Source organism: Trachemys scripta, chromosome 2 (genome assembly GCF_013100865.1).
Source record: "Trachemys scripta elegans isolate TJP31775 chromosome 2, CAS_Tse_1.0, whole genome shotgun sequence".
Classification (NCBI taxonomy): Eukaryota; Metazoa; Chordata; order Testudines; family Emydidae; genus Trachemys; species Trachemys scripta.
Genome location: NC_048299.1, coordinates 42,658,833 through 42,672,211, shown reverse-complemented (window position 1 = coordinate 42,672,211; position 13,379 = coordinate 42,658,833). Strand labels below are relative to the sequence as shown.

The 13,379-nt window shown below is 39.5% G+C and overlaps 1 protein-coding gene across 3 annotated transcripts in view; it reads right to left on the bottom strand.

Annotated features, from left to right (window-relative positions):
- CDK14 (cyclin dependent kinase 14) overlaps positions 1–13,379 on the bottom strand; it is a 472,950-nt gene that overhangs the window by 366,662 nt on the left and 92,909 nt on the right. The window contains exon 1 of one of the 3 annotated variants that reach the window (XM_034760408.1): positions 7,302–7,409. The exons of 1 other annotated variant lie outside the window; for it this stretch is intronic. The gene's annotated coding sequence lies outside the window, so the exon portion shown is untranslated. Of the gene's footprint in view, positions 1–7,046; positions 7,126–7,301; positions 7,410–13,379 lie in introns of those variants that run through there. One more of the 3 variants, XM_034760409.1, reaches the window with a different exon arrangement.

Below are 13,379 nucleotides of genomic sequence, written 5' to 3'. Positions count from 1 at the left end.
ATAACTAAAAGAAAAGTATCCATGTTTGTGTTTGAGTCTCACACATGTGTGTGTATGTATATATATATTTTTTTTAAATAAGTGATTGTTCTCTACAATTTGGGATGTAAAATTAATGACCTGAATGCAATATGCTTCAGATTTGGCATGAAAAACTCTTAAAAGAATTTTCCAGAAGCTTCTGCATATTTCTGTTGGCCTTGCGGTAACTTTCAAAGCAAAAAGGTGTCTGGAAAAAAAACATAATACAATTGGTTTATCGGTATCTGATGCACTGCACTTAAAAAAACAAAAAATAATAATAATAATAAAAAAGCAAAATTCCCCACAACCACATCACGCCCCCACACATAACTAAGGATTCTGCTAGATGTTATAATGAAACCATAGGATCTGAGATTATGCTGAGTATCATGAACCCTACAGTATATCTTTTTTCTTTAACATAAAAAATGTAAAAAGGAAAGATTTCAAACTGATAGTGGCTGTAATATGAGAGCTCATCATGAATGAGCATAGCTGTAACCACATAAAATTACTTTTGCGAAAGGCTCAAAAATGGTATATTTCCAGTTTGATTTCCTATAAAATTATATATTTCAATAGAAGAGTAGGAGACAGTGCTGCCTCTTAGATTGTTTCTTTGGAAATACTTATTATGGTGAATTTATTACTATGCTAAAAATCCACTCTAGAGAAAAATCTAGAATTACAACTGCAAGGAACTCAAGTGGATTTTCTTTACAGAGGTTAATATGAACATTACCTTTGGCTGCAACCTGTGCAGGTTCACATCCCAAACTCCTGAGTTTGCTTTAAGAGAGTTCTTTCTACCTTCCAACAAATCTCATAATGTCAAGCCAAATCAGTCAAAATCGCCATCTTTCAACCAATACATTGTTCACATTTTGCACGGCTTCAGCATGAAACAATTTATCAGCCCAAATCTTCAAATCTAGTTTAAGTCTGTAACAAAATCCAGAACTAAGGGTGTTGAATGAAGCTCTGGGATTCATAGCAAATATTTTGCCCAGCTCTCCCTATGAGTCCCTTATCTTATCTAGGTGCAATGTAACTGCACTTGTAGTTATATTACTTCAGGTGTCACTCAGTTACATAGTAAAACAAATGGGCTTTGCTAATTCAGAATGCTTAGGTTGCTGTTCAACAGCTTTCACAGACTGCAGAAGTACCAACCAACCACCACCACTACATTTTAGCTCTTTCCAGGACTTCTTTTTTGCTCTCTCCAAATGATACTTCCACAGCCATTACCCACCACCAAAATACAGTAATTCATACATGTTTTTCAGAAGTGCAACTGAGCAACATGGTACAACCAAACCTGTCCAACCCATACTTCATACACATAATGTATATTGTAAAAAAACTGGCTGTTTCTTCCCAGTTCTTAAACTAAAAGTTTAGAGTGGCCTCATTACACAACTCATTTGTACAACTTTTACAAATTAAACATTAATACTTAGTATGCTACTGTAGTAAATGTAGAAATAAGTTAAACTAAACTACAATTCTCAAAAAATGTGGTGCATTATACTTGTTTTTATTATTGTGTTACTTTACTGACTTTTGTGACTCAACAAGTAATCTCCCTCTTGAATTTAATATGAAAGGACAGCTATTAACAGGATTTTTTAAAACCATCCTATATAAATTTAATAGAGAAAAATATACCTGTGCTAAAGAATTATACAGGATGGTTCAAAAACTTATGGAAGGGGTATAATTTTGCATTATATTTTATAGATTGCTAAAGTAATTCTTACAGATTTCTATAAATGCCTACTGGTTTCATCTCTATTACATGTTTTAGAGTTTTCCAGAAGGATTGCAATGGATCTCAGTCATTAGAAGGAGTTACCAAGTTTTACTGTGCTTAGAAGAAGTAAGCTGAACTCTACTGACCAAAATAATCAAGGTTCATAACATTCTGAGGAGCATGCCACAATGAATAAAGCCAATTAACAATTATCCTGCTTCTGCAACTTTCCTAGGTCAATGCAGAGCTGATAGGATCTTCAAAGGAATCCCACAATTTAATATCAAAGACCAAAAGACCTAAAAAGTTAAGGTCAGACTTGTACTCCATCTCACTGACTCTAGAACTCAGAGCCAAAAGGTTGTACCTACTGAGGCAGAAATATTTTGTTTATATTGGTAAGAGAAAGCATGGATTGAAGACAACAGTCTGAAAAGAAAAAAGCTTTTCTCTCCATTCAAGAGAATATTACTGCACTTCCAGAATTATTTTTACCTTGTATGGAAAGAGCTTCCTGCCTGCCAAGTATTGGGCCATACACTTCCCCCCCTTCCAATACTGAGGATGGTTTTGCAGGCATCAATATTCTGGCTTGAGCTATCTCTGTAAAGAAATAATCTGATGTCTTTAGTTTCCCTAATATAATATTTTAAGCCTATGTGATATCCACGTGTGCTTTGTCTTTCCTTCTTAACCTAGAATGGAGATAGAAACTTGGAAAATGTATGATAAACTTGTCCCAAAAACAATAATATATATACAGTACAAGAAAATGGGAATGAAAAGCTAGATATTTACTGCAAGGTAAAAAAAGGGAAGAGAAACCATATATTTGAAAGACTCCTTTCACAATACACAAAGGACTAAGCTGATGTTTCAAGGGGGAAAAACTATTCGGATATGAATCGGGAGGGGTGAGGGGGGAGAAGAGTAGCAGGGTACCAATCAATAAAACAGCCCTCAGGAGTCTATCAATGAAATTGATTGACATTCTAATAGAGAACCTTCCTCTTATTGCACTAAAAGAAAAAAGAGATGCTGACTTCCATCATCTTTCTAATATAATATAGACCTTCACCTAAAGGAATTTTAGTTCAGAAAGCAAAATACATTGGACTTTAGAATTTAAATCAGGTGCTAAATCTTCCCCAAATCCAGTAATAGACCTTGGGGGCAGTTCCTAAGCATCAGAGACTTTAGTACGTACCTATGATTTCATTAGATAAATCTAATGCTCTCATTTTCCTTTCCAGAAGTCTTGTGAGAGATTGTTCAATCTGGATGAAATATCAACCATTATGGTAGGAGCTGCACTCAATGGAATTTTTAGTAGAACAATTGTTAATCAAACCAAGTTCACAAAATAGGCATGGCATAGCCTGGAAACTAACCTCAATCCCTTCTTGTCTTGCAAGAACTTTGCTGAGTGGAGGGTGGGGGGGTCTGACAATGGTCTGAGAAGTACTCAAGGACTTTTTCTTTTATTTTGGACTACCAGGTTCTTTAGGGTACAGTCCAAGCCATTCCAGACAGTCTACATTTCTAGATAGGGATCGTTACCATCTTATATTCTGCAAAGCTAACTGACTTAAGATAATGTTGTCACAGGGACTGCTTGACAGATTGCTACTGACCACACCTGTTGACTAAAGGCAAAATGTGCTGCAAGCTACACCATGCAGGAGGCTCGCTGTTTGAGCATCATTTCCTTGATGATACCTGTAAGAGTGGATTCCACTAAAGCGCGTGACTCTTTCTAGCAGTGTCTGAGCCAAATAAGGTTGAGAGTGGTTACGGATATTTGTACTGCAGAGTAATCAAAAGCATTTTTATAGTACTATCCATTCTCTTCTCTATAGGGGTCTCAGGGAAACAAGAATTGTCTTCTAAAGGCAGGGAACACTTACTTTCATGGGAAGCAACTTGTAGGTCTACTTTCAAAGAAGCTTCATGCAGATTTTGCTTTTATCTGGGGAGTCCTCAGCTTAGAGACGGTGTCAGAAAAAACACTTTTAAAATCCCCAGTTTATCAGGGTTTACCCAGCAAGGTGAACTGGGACTATGCTTGTCTGAGTATTTTCCTTGTTGACTTTCAGGCCTTCTGAATGCTTCCTGGTGTGTTCTAGGAGATTGTAAATCATCTAAAGATCTAACTTTTTCCAGTTCTTTCTGTCTGGATTCTGAGGAATCAAGGAATAATCTGAAAAAAATCCCCACTTTTTCCACAAATAATGGTATTATGGAAACAGTTCGCTTTATCATCCTTACCTCAGCTAATTAGAAGATTAACATTATCCTCTGATAATCTAGACTGGTTTTCAAACTGTGGGTGGCGACCCAGTACGGGATCATGGAATGTAAGGCACTGGGTTGCAGCAGGTCTGGTCAGCACTGTCGATGGGACTTTTAACAGCTCGGTCGGCAGTGCTGCCCGCTTAAGGCAGGCTAGTTTCTACCTGTTCTGACACCGCGCTGCCCCCCGGAAGCGGCCAGCAGCAGGTGCGGCTCGTAGGTAGGGGGGCCACGGGCACCATACGCTGCCCCCGTCCCAAGCACCAGCTCCGCACGCCTATTGGCCGGGGCAGTACCTGTGAGTGAGAGCTGCACAGAGCCGCTTGCGCACCCCCGCCTGGGGGGCTGGACCTGCTGCTGGCCGCTTCTGGGGCGCAGCGCAATCCTCAGTGCCAAGACAGGCAGGAAGCCTACCTTAGCACCCCCGCTGCGCTGCTGACTGGCAGCCCCCCGAGGTAAGCCCTTGCCCCAATCCCATGCCCCAGCCCTGAGCCCAGTCCCGCACCCCAAACCTCTCATCCCCAGCTCCATTGGGTCGCAGGCATCAACAATTTTCTTCAACTGGATTGTCAGAAAAAAGAGTTTGAAAACCATTGATCTAGATGGTCCTGGCTTTTCCAAGAAGCTTACAAGTGATTATTTGGGGTGATGGGAAGTGGGCTGGAGAGGGAATGCCTTGGCATGACAAAGTGACTCATGTCAGGAAGCCCCTTAGTTTAATCTACTTGGGGAAGGACCTCATCTTTTCACTTGTTTGGAAGGTGCCTAACACCCTTTGGGCCATATAGCAATAAACTAAAATTTATAATTATAAGGCCAGAGTGACGAGGGAACCTGAAGAGGTACCCTCTAATAGATATAGGCTTATCTCACACTGTGACAAATAGGTTGTAACTATGTAATGGAGCCACACTCTGAAGAACAGGCAGATAATCTTTATGAAGCATTCAGCAGTCTCTCTCCCTTAACCGATGCTTGTCAGACATATTTGTACGTTTCCCAAGTTATGTTTTTAAACTTTTCTGCAGATTTCTCCTGTGTCTGTGTTAATTTGGAATCTATGTTAACTAACCAACAGTTTAAAGAAAACCACCACCAAGATTTTCATATAAAAAGGGTCTAAAATGCCCTTGATTTAATTCTTAATCTCAAGAGTAAGAGCTTGAGAGTCCAAGAGGAGAAAAATTTACAGATGGGTAACGTGCATTGAATGGAATTGCTGGTTTTAATTTTCATATCTGAGAAGATAAAGAAAAAGCTTTTTTTAAGGAAATCTGAAAAACACTGAGTCCGCAATGTTGTTGTAGCCATGTCGGTCCCAGGATATTGGAGAGACAAGGTGAGTGAAGTACGCTTGAAAACCTGTATTCTCGCTCAAACAGAAGTTGGTCCAATAAAGGTATTACCTCACCCACCTTGTGTTTCTAAACATTGAATCTGACAGATAAGTTTAGGAGATGTAAAAACAGTGCTGTTTATTCAGCGAATTATTACACCACATATATCCTTCTTTACCATTTGCTCAAAGAAAAAAAAAATCCAAACCCTTCTTTAGAGTTTCTAGATTTTCACTCCTTCAACGAACTGAAAGCAAACACAAATAGTCAGAATATTTGATCTATTACAGGGTAAAGGAAACTTGTGGTGTATTTCTTATGCTGAGAATGGTGAGTAGTAGTTTAAGTCAGGGAAAATATATCAGTCAAAATCAGCTTGTAGCTGAAGTAATTCTTTGAACAGAAATGCCTGAGATTATCCTAGCTGACCAAAGAGAAGACTCTGATACCTATAAGAATGTAAATTGGGGTCTGAACACAGTGTGTAACAGGTAGTTTATATCACTCACATTTAATTCACGTGTAATAATATAGTGCATTGAGGAGAGAATCTTAAAGAATATACTTATTTAAGAAAAAGCCACACCTAGAAAAATAACTCTGAACAATTAAGATAAATAAGATAGAAGATAAATTATAAAATAATTTAAGATGCATGCCTATCTTGCCCCCCCACTAAGAACACCCCTACCCACACACATCCCTTAATTATAATCTGCTACACACCTAAAGAGCGAGTAGATATTAATACTATGCTTCACCATCAAATTACTACTGTACTAATTTGCCACCCTCTACTGTATTTCTACAACTAATTTTTACCTGCATTACTTTATACAGCATGCAAATGTTAGACATGCATTTCTGCTAAGATGAAATTCTGGTTTTGACATTATTTAAGTGTAAAAAATATATTTCTTTACTGTATCATTGCTTTCTCAACTGCGCTCATTTACTGACTAAAATATACTATAGAACAGAAAAATGTTTTAGTTTAATTAAATTTCAGTTAAAAGTAAGTCTCTGGCTTGATGCAGAACTCAAAATATTACCTGTCAATTAATATCATCAATAATATTTCAAATTGCTATGCCATGGTATGGTTATTTTCTTATCCTTGTGTCTTGTACTGCTCATGACCGAGTAAATGGTTTTGGGGTGTTTTTTATGAGCATGCTGCTGCCCCAACCTTTCATACATGCTGAAATATTCTACTGAGATCTAAAATGCTGCCAATATACTTCTACACCAGCTATTCAAGAACGACCACTGACAATGACTACATTACTTTATAAACATGAAAACAAAAAACAACCAAATGGCTAACCAATCAAGAAGATACATTCTATATGACATAGGTCAGCGTATTTCAAGATGGTACATGGTACATTTTCCTATATTAAGCAAATCTCTAATTTACTAAAGACATATATTCCAGTCAGATCTATCCGGATACAGAGACTTGTTTGCAGAAATGAAAAAGTGGCTGGTCACGTCCTTCACTCACTTGTCCCAGAGGGCAGTCAGCCAAGCATACACCAGCAAAATTGTCTATAGTGTCCTCTTTATACTATAATAAATAAGGCTGTTTAGGAGATAAATAGAGCAGTAGCAAAAAAAGCATACCTTTTCCCTACCTTTTTACTGATATTTATAAACCAAAAGCGATATTTAGGGAGTCTCTCAAGGCTGTACGCTGAAAAGCCTCATGTGGCATTCTGAGCTAACCACCACATTCATCTGTCTAGGCTTTCAGCGTTCAAAAAAACCCACCACTGACATGCACAGAATGAATCCTGCTCAAGTTGGAAGCATGTGATAACTAGGGCTCCGGTTTAAAAGGAGATCCCAGCACTCAATTAATCCTATATTTTAAACAAACACCATCTTACCGTTTTGCTGTTGTCAGGATCAGGTCAGATTCACCTGCAACTCTTAAACATATCTCTAGCAATGTTAGTGTTTGCAGTCAGTCTCGGCTCATTCAGCAACTGAATTCACATCTTTCTGCACTAACAAGCTGAAATGGTACGGCTGTACTACAGCTAAGAAAGGGGGAAATCTAAAGCAGAAAACAAAGCAATCCCTAAAGGCAGGATAATCCCAGTAGAGCGTAATATAAAAAGTTACAGGTGAACACAGAGAGCAGAATAATTCTCTGCCTAAATTTCATCAGCAATAATGTTCATTCTGAAAAGGTATTTTAAAAAATAGGATGGACTTGCCTGTGGAGTTCCCAGGAAGGCAGACTACCCAGGCTCTGCAGCAGCATTGCAGCCAAAGTAACCATGCATATGCTGTCTAGGCAATTTACAGCAGTGTCTTTTTGAAAAGATATTGATTTGCAATGTAGTGCTGTTTCAACGGAACGTAGAACTGGAGCCAAAATAGCTAATGATGGTTTTATAGGAATACAGAAAAAACATTTAATCAAAAGAATGCAACTAGTCATGCCCAATTCAATTATTTCCCCAGTACTGAAGGAATCCAGTAAGCCTCCTAGTGACAAATGATATTAAAACAATAATGTAAGGGCATCTGGAAATGAATGTTAGGGGTAATATGGCTCAATTTAATGTATTTATATATAGCTGATGTGTCTTGCCTATGCCGACCTCCTTTCCCATGTACCATGGAAAAATTAAATATCAAATTAAGCATCTCCAAAGTACGTTACTACCAAACATGAACAATTACAGCTTCATAATTATCAACCTTAGCATATAATAAAGAATATATAAAAATACTTTCATCACAGAGTAACTAAGCAGCAGAGCATCTAGGCTGAACTCACTGCTGAGCCTTACTGAACCTGGGCGTGGTACACGGGAAAGGAGGTCCGCATGGGCAAGGCACATCGACTATGGGATCTCAAATAGGACGCCAATTTCTCTGAATCCACTGCTCTCATAGCAACCCCTACTGGCCGCCAATGGGTCTGTGCTTGGTGCTGACTTCAAGGAAATCTCTCCTGCCAGAGATAAGAAACTGCATCCTGGATTGACTGACAGAGAAAAGGGATTAGCAATAGGTGAAAGCCAAAACTGTGGGAAGGAACTGAAGGAAACCAGAGGAAGAGGCTAAAATGCAGCTCACCCTAGATGGCTTAATGCATGTACAAATGCTTCACTCTGAGTATGGGCAAAGCTTAACACAGAACAACAGAATACGCAGGACAACTAATGGTCTGAAAGCAGCCCTGATTTACAGTCCATGCAGTCCCACTGAATTCAGCAAAGCACTTAGCACACAGTCTCAAGTCTATTCACAATCTGAAGAAAAGGCTTAAGAACATGTCTGAACTCCATACATATGCCCACATGCCACTGAAGTCAATGAGACTTAACATACGGTTAAGTGCTTATTAAATAAAGGCCTAGATGTATTAATGAGCTAAATAATCTTGTCTGGCACGAGCAGCTGCAATGACAGGCAGAAAGCTTGAATGATGTCATGCCATTTCCATAAGATGCTCAAAGCATGAAGTAAGATCTTCAAAAGTTTTTCTTTCCATCATCTACTTCCTAACCCCAGTTAGCAATTCCATGTTACAGTTCACCTTTGAGTTTGTTAGCTTAGTCTTCTTTGCAGCAGATCATCTTTCAGGACCATTTTATGTGAAGAAAGAAAAGCTTCAGCTCCTGGCAGAAGACACAGAAAATGTTTTCCTAAACAACCTGACTAGACACGAAGGAAATGAGAGCCCAGCAACTAGAGTAGTTATGTTATGAGAGAAGTAGGTAAAAAAAATGCTAGGTCAGTATAGCGGTTGGAAATCATACGTTTATGGGGGAAAAAATGCACTATATTTATCTGTGTCCTGTAAGTCTATTTAAGATTTAAAGATTTTGATCCAGTAGACTATGAATAATTTGCCTCACAGGGTTCTTGACTGAGGAAATGGGCAGAGATAAGAAGGTGGGGGGAGCACTGACAGAGGACACCTACCACGCTATCAGTGCACACCTTCAGGTATATCTGGTAAAAGACTTGGCAAAAACACAAATGAAAACCTCTAATGAAGATCGGAGACCTCAGTGCCCCAAAAGCATAGTCAAGCGGAAGAAGATCAGGACAGCTCAGAATAACACCTCTACATTCTGAGAATCCATACCTAGAAAAACCAGACAGTTAAAGAGGGCCAGCAATGGTCAAACAGGCATTTCTACACCTTGCACGCTGAACATGGAAACAAAACTCCTGCTGAAAAGCTGGTCAACCCAACTGTCTGAAAAACAGCCTCAGAAACCCCCTATGTTACATCACCCATTTACAGTTCCAGTGACCAGAAAAGAGATGGATGCCACACAAAGGGGAGGCAGGGAGAAAGACACAGAGAGCAATGAGAAGGAGATTGCAAAAATTCTGGCCTGGTGAAGGGAAAGAGATGGAGGAGGCCAAGAGTAAACCGATTAGGAGAAATATCAGGGAGAAAATGGTTGGTCTGAGGAAGTAAAGAGGGTGGGATGAAAGGAGAGAATGGTAGTAGGAAAAAAAGAGCACACCACTGGGACTAGCATAGAATAAATGAACCAGAGGGAGTGCAAAAAGAACAAGAATTAGAGATACACAAAAAGAAAGATGAGAGATCAAAAAAGAAATACGAGTGAAATGGAACAAGCAAGAGAGGACTGAATTTTGAGAACCACTGATTTTTATAGTTTTTATTCATATTTCTACATGTATTGTATTTCTCTGGCACAAACAGAAAGAAAAAGGAGGGGAAAGGAATTGAAAAGCAAATTTTGTTGAAATGGTGCCATTATATTGTCTGCCAGTGGCAGATCCAGCACTTATTTCAGGCAACTTTATGATTTCTCAGTGTAAACAATGGTTATAAATTAATTTATTATTTATTTAACAGTAATAAGTCACCAGGACCAGATGGTTATCACCCAAGAGTTCTGAAGGAACTCAAATATGAAATTGCAGAACTACTAAATGCTATATGCATCTTTTCATTCAAATCAACTTCTGTACCAAATGACTGGAGATAGCTTATGATATACCAATTTTTTTTAAAGGCGCCAGAGGCAATCCTGGCAATTACAGGCTGGTAAACCTAACTTCAGTACCAGGAAAATTGGTTGAAACTATAATAAAGAACAGAATAATCAGCCACATAGATGAACACAATTTATTGGGGGAAGAGTCAACACAGATTTTTTAAAAGGAAAATCATGCCTCACCAATCTCTTAGAATTATTTGAGGGGGATAACGAATACATGGACAAGGGTGATCCAGTGGATAATAGTGTATTTGGAGTTTCAGAAAGCTTTTGACAAGGTCTCTCACCAAAGGGTCTTAAGCAAAGTAAACAGTAATGGGATAAGAAGGCAGGTCCTTTAATGCAGTGGTTCTCAAAGCCGGTCCGCCGCTTGTTCAGGGAAAGCCCCTGGCGGGCCGGGCCGGTTTGTTTACCTGCCGCGTCCGCAGGTGCGGCCGATCGCGGCTCCCACTAGCTGCAGTTCACCGCTCCAAGTCAATGGGGGCTGCGGGAAGGGCGGCCAGCACATCCTTCAGCCTGCGCCGCTTCCTGCAGCCCCCACTGGCCTGGAGCAGCGAACCGCGGCCAGTGGGAGCCGTGATCCGCCAAAACTGCGGACACGGCAGGTAAACAAACCGGCCTGGCCCGCCAGGGGCTTTCCCTGAACAAGCGGTGGCCCAACTTTGAGAAGCACTGCTTTAATGGATCAGTAACTGGTTAAAAAGACAGGAAGCAAAGGGTAGGAATGAATGGTCCATTTTCAGACTAAGAGAGGTAAATAGCGATGTCCCCCAGGGATCTGTACTGGGACCAGTGCTGTTCAACATATTCATAAATGATCTGGAAAAAGGGGTAAACAGTGAGGTGGCAAAATTTGCAGACGATATAAATTTACTCAAGATAGTTAAGTCCAAAGCAGACTGCAAAAAATTACAGAGGGATTTCACCAAACTGGGCGACTGGGCAACAAAATGCTGAATGAAATTCAATGTTGATAAATGCAAAGTAAAGCATGTTGGAAAACAATCCTAACTAAACATACAAAATAATGGACTTTAAATTAGTGATCACTCAAGAAGACCTTGGAGTCACTGTGGATAGTTCTCTGAAAACTTCTGTTCAATATACAGTGGCAGTCAAAAAAAGCTAACGGAATGTTAGGAACCATTAGGAAAGGGATCGATAAGAAGACAGAAAATATCATAATACCCCTATATGAATCCATGGTATGCCCAGACCTTGAATACTGCATGCAGTGCTGGTCACCCTATCTCAAAAATGATATTAGAATTGGAAAAGATAGAGAAGGGCAACAAAAATGATTAGAGGGATGGAACTGCTTCCATACGAGGAGAAATTTAAAAACCTAGGTCTTTTCAGCTTGGAAAAGAGACGACTAAGGGGGGATATGATAGAGGTCTATAAAATCGTGAACAGTGTAGAGAAAGTGAATAAGGAAGTATTATTTACACAAGAACTAGGGGTCACCCAATGAAATTAATAGGCAGTAGATTTAAAACAAACATGAGCATTGGCCTGCTAAACCCAGGGTTGTGAGTTCAATCCTTGAGGGGGCCACTTGGGGATCTGGGGCAAAATCAGTACTTGGTCCTGCTAGTGAAGGCAGGGGGCTGGACTCGATGACCTTCCAAGGTCCCTTCCAGTTCTAGGAGATGGGATATCTCCATTAATTTAATTTATTTAATTTAATTCTTCCCACAACACACAGTCAACCTGTGGAACTCATTGTCAGGGGAAGTTGTGAAGGCCAAAAATATAACTGGGTTCAAAAAAGAACTAGATAAATTCATGGAGACTAGTAGCCAAGATGGTCAGGGAGGCAACCCCATGCTCTTGGTGTCCCTAGCCTCTGATAGTCAGAAGCTGGGAGTGGATACCTAGGGATGGGGCTCATTCAATAATTACCTTGGTCTGTACATTCCCTCGGTCTGTACATTCCCTCTGAAGCACCTGGCACTGGTCACTGTCAGAAGACAGGAGACTGGGCTAGATGGACCACTGGTTTGACTCAGTATGGCCGTTCTTATGTTGTATTTACACTAACAAAGGGAGCTGTTTTGACAAGAGGGCTAACTCTCACCGTCCATTCCTCAGTTGTGATTGAACATAGTTTGGCTACTAGCACAGAACATATTTTGGTGCTGTCTGTGGTAACAGAGACTGTTTTAGCCCATTGACGAAAGGTGGGACTGGAAAGCCAAATAAAGGTGGGACTGACAGCTAAATGAAGTTTGCAGTCACAACTGAAATTTATCAGCCCACAAAACTGGTGCTCCTGGCAGTTTATGAGCCCTGTGCGCAATTGTTTTAAGAATCTTTTTCTGATTTAATGCTACTTTATTATCAATTTTCAATACATATATGAATAAATTGTTTAGGTTTCCAAAAACTATTTGGAAATTGATTAAAAATATTGTGCAACAGCCTTTACGCTCTCATCATCATAAATGATGCTACCTTTTGGATAGATAATCATACCAGCAGGAGGTTCTACAATGCTACCTGTAAATAGAGAATTACTTTCAAGTGTACTTCAGAGTTAGTTCATAGCGGGGATAACATTTTCTGAGCTTTCTGGGCTAAACAAAAGTAGTTATTTTACAAAATGCTGTAATGATAAATGGATGCCTACATAATGTGACAGCTCTAATGGTTAATCAGATAACTATAAAATCCATAATTTATTATTACAGTGAAAAGAATGGCAGTAAGGTGCTTCTGTGAGTTCATACTATATATAGCTCTGATTCAATTTATAATACATTTTCTGTATCATATGGGCTGAGTTGGTCTTTACTCTTCCCACCCTATCTTCCATGATTTGGAAGTTTACCATTTCTTTCTCCTTCAATCTAATAAAAAGAAATCTGAATCAGTTATGGTCCCTCTGCATCCATATGGGTAAGAGCCTGCTTTCTACTAGCTTCTAATGATACAGGGTAGCTGTATTGAATCAGTCTC